This window comes from Petaurus breviceps, unplaced genomic scaffold (genome assembly GCF_028583685.1).
Source record: "Petaurus breviceps papuanus isolate PSGF00001 unplaced genomic scaffold, PetGlider_PUasm1.0 174, whole genome shotgun sequence".
In the NCBI taxonomy this organism is placed as follows: Eukaryota; Metazoa; Chordata; class Mammalia; order Diprotodontia; family Petauridae; genus Petaurus; species Petaurus breviceps.
In genome coordinates this window covers 6,725,837-6,732,654 of record NW_027185761.1, presented here as the reverse complement: position 1 = coordinate 6,732,654, position 6,818 = coordinate 6,725,837, and positions in this window count along the sequence as shown.

The window sequence follows — 6,818 nt, the reverse complement described above, 5'->3', positions numbered from 1 at the left end:
GATAGATAGATAGATAGATAGATAGATAGATAGATAGATAGATAGATGGATGGATGGATAGATAGACTGACAGATAGACAGATAGATAGACAGATAGACATAGATTGATATATATATATATGGCATTATTAAGGCTTTTGCTCTGACCCAATTCCATTTCTCTCTATACTGCTGAAAGTATCTATTTATGAGAACAATTTATTTTTCAAATTTAGATAACTACATATGTGTGGTTTGCATTAGAAAGATTTTTAAAAATGGGTTTCTATGTGAGTATATGGATTGTCTATATAACCAGACTTAATTTAGTTCAAAGATACTCTGGGGAGTTGTAAGTCATGCATTTATTCTACCAACAGATTTATTGGCATCCATCCCAGGTCAAGACATGGCCAGTGAATCCTTGTTTGGAATGATGGATGACTTTCTCCCTATGCTATTATCTAGCAGTATCTGGTACATGTATATTAGTTCCTTTATCCACTGATAGAGCTGTTTCCTATATCCTGTTATGTTTGTGGTTGTTACCTGTATATTGATGACTGGAAATATCAAGATTCAATGTGTGTGTGTGTGTGTGTGTGTGTATGTGTGTGTGTGTATGTGTGTGAATACAAAAGGAAAGGAGGAAGAAGCTGATATCTTTTCTTAGTCTAGAGATCATCTCATTTGTCTCTCCATTCATCACAAAATGGAACATTAGCTAGTATTTCTTTCTTATTTGCACACCCACAAACACACAAACAGAGGTGCATACACATTTACTATCTTGCTTTTAATTCCCATAAAATATTATATACCATTTTCTTTTCTTTATACAATCCTTTGAAGGTTTACTCTGTATGTATCCAAATCAATATACCGATCTTAAAATACCAGGTCTCAGAGTGGAGGGGTACATTTTTTTCATTTAACTATTCTTTTTTCCAGGATTTGGGTTGGGATGAAAATGAAACAATAAGTTAGTAAAAACTTACCTTTGCCATTTTCCTATGCCCCCCTCATGCCAATGTTCTTTCCCAGTCTGTGATATATTCTTCTTGAGAGGGACCTCCTCCCTGGCATGACAGTGAAAAAAAAGAGTAGAGCTCATTGTTAGCAAATTATCTCTTGAAGAAGCCCTCTTTTTTGAAACCTGTATTTTCTCTTTCTCTTTTCCAAAACTATTTTCAGCTAAAATAATGAAGTATTTAATCAATCAAGTTTAAATTTATTAAAAGTTAGGTCTTGACCAATCTCACACTGAACACATAAGATCAACTTCAAAGCCAATTTTGTTGGTGATAAAGGGATAATTTTATTAGCAAAATTTTCTATAGCTTAGTTTTCAGGATTAATCCAAATTCTTACTGATATGTCTATTGTAGGGAAGGTGGTAAACATTTCTGAATTTAAAGTTCTGAGACCTAGTTTGTTGAATCGTTTCTACCAATAACTATGTCACCTTGGGTAAGTCACATACAATAAGTCTCAATTTCCTCCTCTATAAATTAGATTATCTCTCATGTCTTTCTAGTTCTACTGTTTGTGGGAAACTCTGAGGCTAAGTAGAATTGGAGAAAAATAATATGCTTTAAAATACTTAGCAAAAAGTCATTAAGATTTGTCTTATGAAGACTTCTGGAAAAAAGAAACCCATTTCTTACCCAGGCAGTCTATTCTCCTCGATAGATCTGTTATTATTTTTCTCCCCTTCACATTATGCTTAAATGTTCAACCCTTTTCCTTGTTCTGCATCCTGAACCAGCAGATAAAATAGATTCTTTCTTCCCATGTGACTTCTTCTGATAATTGAAGAAAACTTTTATCCTTCTCTCCCTGGTTTCCCCCACCCCTGCCCATCTTCCATTTAAGTCTAAATATCTTTAGTACTATATCTCCTCAAGTCATCTCTCATCATATTTTCCCTCTTCTGGATGCTGTCCAGCTTATCAATGTCCTTGCTGAATGTTAGCTGCCTGATTGCCTGAGCTTGCCTTTATAAAATATTCTGGAATAAATAAAATAATTGCAGTTTTGTATTTATGCAACACTTTGGGGGGGGGAAATGTGAATTTAAACTCAAGACATCTCATTTTGCTATTTTTTTTTAAAGCAATCGGGGTTAAGTAACTTGTTCAAGGTTACATGGCCAGTTATTTCTGGGTGTGGTGATGAGTATCTGAGCCCAGATTTGATCCCCAGGTGATCCCAACACTGGATCTGGTGCTCTTACTCACTAAGCCACCTGGCCGCCCCTCATTTTGCTATTTTTTTCCTGAACATTTAGAGATAATAAAAAAACAATGTTTGCAGGATACAAACCATGAGTACAACAAAATCAATGATATTTTAGAAATTCACTTTAAGATACCATATCATTGCAATTCCATTAGAAAAGTGTAGTGTGGTTTTGAAAATGTCTAACTTAATACACAAGGCATATATTATCATCTATGTTATTTCAATTATTTTATTAATTTTTTGATGAGTGACTTTTTTTCTTCCATTGCTTAAAAAACAAGATTTAAAAATTGCTTATATAATTTTAAAATCTGTTGACGAATAAAAATGCAGTCAAGAATAGTAAATTACATTCCCCTACCATGTTAAACTTCAAAACATTTGCTTTCATATTTGTATTACTTCTTTTATCTTTTTGACAATTTATGAGGTATGTGTGGTTAGTATTATTCTCATTTAGCAAATGAGAAAACTGAGGAAGGGATAAGCTTTCCTCTGTATGCTAGTTTCCATTAAAATGGAAATTGTGATGTTGATGATAGCACTCTCGCACTTGATCATGGAACCACAGGGATTATAATTGGCTGATGGTGTTGAAAGTTCATACATAAATTGGTAGATTGTGAGCTGGAAAGGACTTTACATCATTATCCAAAACTTTCATTTTGCAATGACAAAAATGAAGCTCAGAGAGAATAAGTGAATTGCCTAAGGTCACATAGGTAGCAGAGCTGGGATTACAAGTGAACACAGGATCACAGGATCATAGACTTGAAAATGAATGAGAACTTTTAGAATCTAGTTCAGCTAGTTTTATTCATAATACTATTGATAGCCTTGGAGGCAGCTAGATTGCTTGGTGGATAGAGCTCTGGGCCTGGAGTCAGGAAGACCTGAGTTCAAATCCAATTTCCAAAAAATCACAGTGTCACCTTGGGAAAGTTACTTAACCTGTCTTTATTTTAATCCAGCAGAGAAAGAAATGGCTGAACACCCCAGTATTCTTGCCAAGAAATCCTCATACAAAGTCATGAAGACTTGGACATGACTGAACAACAACAACATTGATAGTTTTGAGTTCTTCCAAAAACTTCTTTTTCATACTCTTTTGCGGTTTGTAAATTGGGTAGTAGCTCTATTTTTTTTTTAAATAGATTTTGTCTAGACCCCAAGAAATCTAAGAACTGAAATCTTTAGCATAGAAACTTACTGGATATTATTCCTGTTTCCTTGTTTTCCTTTTACATTTTTAATGCTTTATTAACTTCTGATTTACATCATTCATTTCCACCAGATTTTGAGTTACAAATTTTCTCCCTGTTTTTCCCCTACCCACTGCCCCAAAATAGCAGTCCCACAGGATATCCCCTCCTCCAATCTGCTCTCTCCCATATTTTCTCCCAAACCCCTTTCTACTTTTCCAGTAGATCTCTATGCCTCAGTGCCTGTATATCTTCTTTCCCAATTACATGTAAGATGGTATTAATAATAGTATATATATATATATATATACACATACATACACACACATATATATTTGAATATTTGATTTTAAAACTTTCAATTCCAGATTCATTCCCTGCCTTCCTTGTCACCCACCTTTACTAGGAAGATAAGCAGTTCAGTATAGGCTGTACATGTGTGGCTAATGAAAAACAATAACATAGTAGATATATTGTAAAAGACTGACTATATTTCCCTCCCTCCTATCCCACCTCCCACATGTTCTATTCTTTACTTTGATCCCGTCTATTTTCAAAAGTGAGTGCTTCCAATTTCCCTCCCCCCCCAGCCTACCCTCCCTTCTATCATTCCCTGTCTCATCTCCTTCTTCCCCTGTTCTCCTGGAGGGTGAGATATCCTATTTGGTGTGTATTTCACTCCCTCCTCAAGCCAAATTCAATGGGAATAAGGTTGACCCATTCCCTTTTGCCTTCCTATTCTTCCCCTCCATTGTAACCATTTTCCCTTGCCTCTTCTGTATGAGATAGTTTACCCCAATCTGTCTCTCCCCATCTCCTCTCATTATATTCCTCTCACCTCTTAATTTCACCTTTTACGTATCATTCCTCCCTGTTAAATTGGTCCTTTGCCCTCTATCTATGTATACCTGTAAACATATATACACACATTCACATATTTCTAATCCCTTCTACTACTGAGAAGTTTCATAAGTTACAATTATTGTTTATCCATGTAGAAATGTTAATAGTTCAACTTTGATACGTTCCTTATGATTTCTTTTCCCTGTTTGCCTTCTCATGCTTCTCTTGCTTCTTGTATCTGAATGTCAAATTTTCTATTCATCTCTGTTTTTTTCAGCAAGAATGCTTGAAAGTCTTCTATTCCACTGAATGGCCATAATTTCCCCTGAAACATGATACTCAGTTTTCCTGGGTAGTTGACTCTTGGTTTTAATCCCAGCTCCTTTGACCTCCGGAATATCATATCCCAAGCCCTTCGATCCCTCAGTGTAGAAGCTGCCAGATCCTGGGTTATCCTGATTGTGTTTCCACAATATTCAAATTGTTTCTTCCTGGCTGCTTGTAATATTCTCTCCTTAATCTGGGAATTCTGGAACCTGGCTACAATATTCCTAAGAGTTTTCTTTTGGGGATCTTTTTCAGGAGGTGATCTGTGGATTCTTTCAACCTCTATTTTGCCCTCTGGTACTAAAACATCAGCGCAGTTTTCTTTGAGAACTTCCTGGAGGATGATTTCTAGGTTCTTACTTTGGTAATGGCTTTCAGGCAGTCCAATAATTTTAAAATTCTCTCTCCTGGATCTATTTTCCAGGTCAGTGGTTTTTCCCATGAGATATTTCACATTGCCTTCTATTCTTTCATTTGTTTGCGTCTGTTTAACAGCATCTTGATTTCTCATAAAGTCATTAGCTTCCATTTTCTACAATCTAATTCTGAAGCAATGATTCTCCTCATTGAGTTTTTCAGATTCTTTTTCCATCTGGCAAATTTGACTTTTTAAGGCATTCTTTTCCTCATTGCCTTTTTGGGCCTCCTTTGCCATTTGAGTCAGTCTGTTTTTTAAGGTATTATTTTCCTCAGTCAGGCTGTTGACTCTCATTTCATAATTTTCTTGCATTGTCCTCATTTCTCTTCCCAATTTTTCCTCTACTTCCCTTATATGGTTTTCAAAATCTTTCTTAGGGTCCTTTATGGCCTGTAGCCAGCTTGTATTTTCCTTTGAAGATTTTGGTGCAGGAGTTCTGACTTCACTGTTTTCCTCCTGTTCCATGCTTTGCTCCTTTTTGTCCCCAAAATAGGAGTGTATTGTTGGAATCTTCTGTCTGCCTTTTTTCCTTTGCCTGCTCATTTTGCCACTCAATTACTTGACTTTTGGGCTTTTTGCCACAGAAGGACTCTTTCACCAGACAGGGGAGCTTTTGTCCCAAAAGCTGGGTTTTCTCAGCTGCCGGAGGTATTAGATGGGTGCCCTCTCTGAGGTCTCCACATGCTCTGGCAAGCTGGACACACACCCCAGAACCTCCACCCTAGACTGCAATCCAGATCCAAGCAGGTTAAAGCAAGAGTGATTACCCCTTAGAGTGGTGCTTGGTCCCCCTACACTCTGCAGGACAAGAGTTGAAGCTGCCACGTGGCACTGCCTGGCTGTGCCAGCATCTCAGCTGCTTTTTGCCCTGGGGGTAAAAGCCATGCACTCCCACTCACTGGTCCCAAAGTCCAGACTGCGCTATACTCTCACTTTGTCCTTTGTGTCTATGTGTTGATGAATCCGGAAATGGCCACAGCTGCTGCTCTGGAGTCCCTCTGGCTAGCGGCTGGTCAGGCCCGCCCTGGGGCTAAAGCCTTGGCATGGGGCTGGTCTCGGCTCCCAGAGTGCTGTGCTGGATTTCTGCCGCCCTGCTGGGGTGTCTTCAGCAGGATGTTAGCTTCTCTGTGTCATTTTGTGGGTTCTCCAGCTCCAAAGTTTTTTTTTAGAGTCTCCTTTTTACATGGGTTGGTGAGGGTGGAAGCTGGAGCTTCAGGGACGTCGTGCTTCTACTCTGCCATCTTGGCTCTGCCCCCCATTTTCCTTTTAATTTTGACTGCATTGGTATTATTTTTGCAAAATATTTTAAATTCATTATATATAAAAAAAAAACCCTCTCCATTTTCCCTTCCAAAATAGTACCTATCTCTTGTTTGAACATGGAATTTCCCCCTATACATAGATCTGCAAGGTAATTTTTTCCAAGCTTCTCTAATTTCATTATAATATGACCTTTTACGTCAAAACCATCTACCTATTTTGATTTTAGCTTGGTATACAGTATAAGATGTGGGTCTATGCCTAGTTTCTGCTAGACTACTTTCCAGTTTTCTCAACACTTTTTTGTGAATTCTGGCTGCACTTTGATTTTTGATTTTTTTTTCATAATTTTTTCCTCTTTCTTTAGCTATTTTAGAAATTCTTGTTGGTCTTGGGTTGAATATGAATTTTTTGAGGTTTTGTGTGAAAATATTTTCTGTTTATTCTCTTCTAAGTTTCTGTCTTGATTTTTGCTGTCACCAGAGTGACCAGGTTCTTTTCCTTCCTTCCTTCCTTCCTTCCTTCCTTCCTTCCTTCCTTCCTTC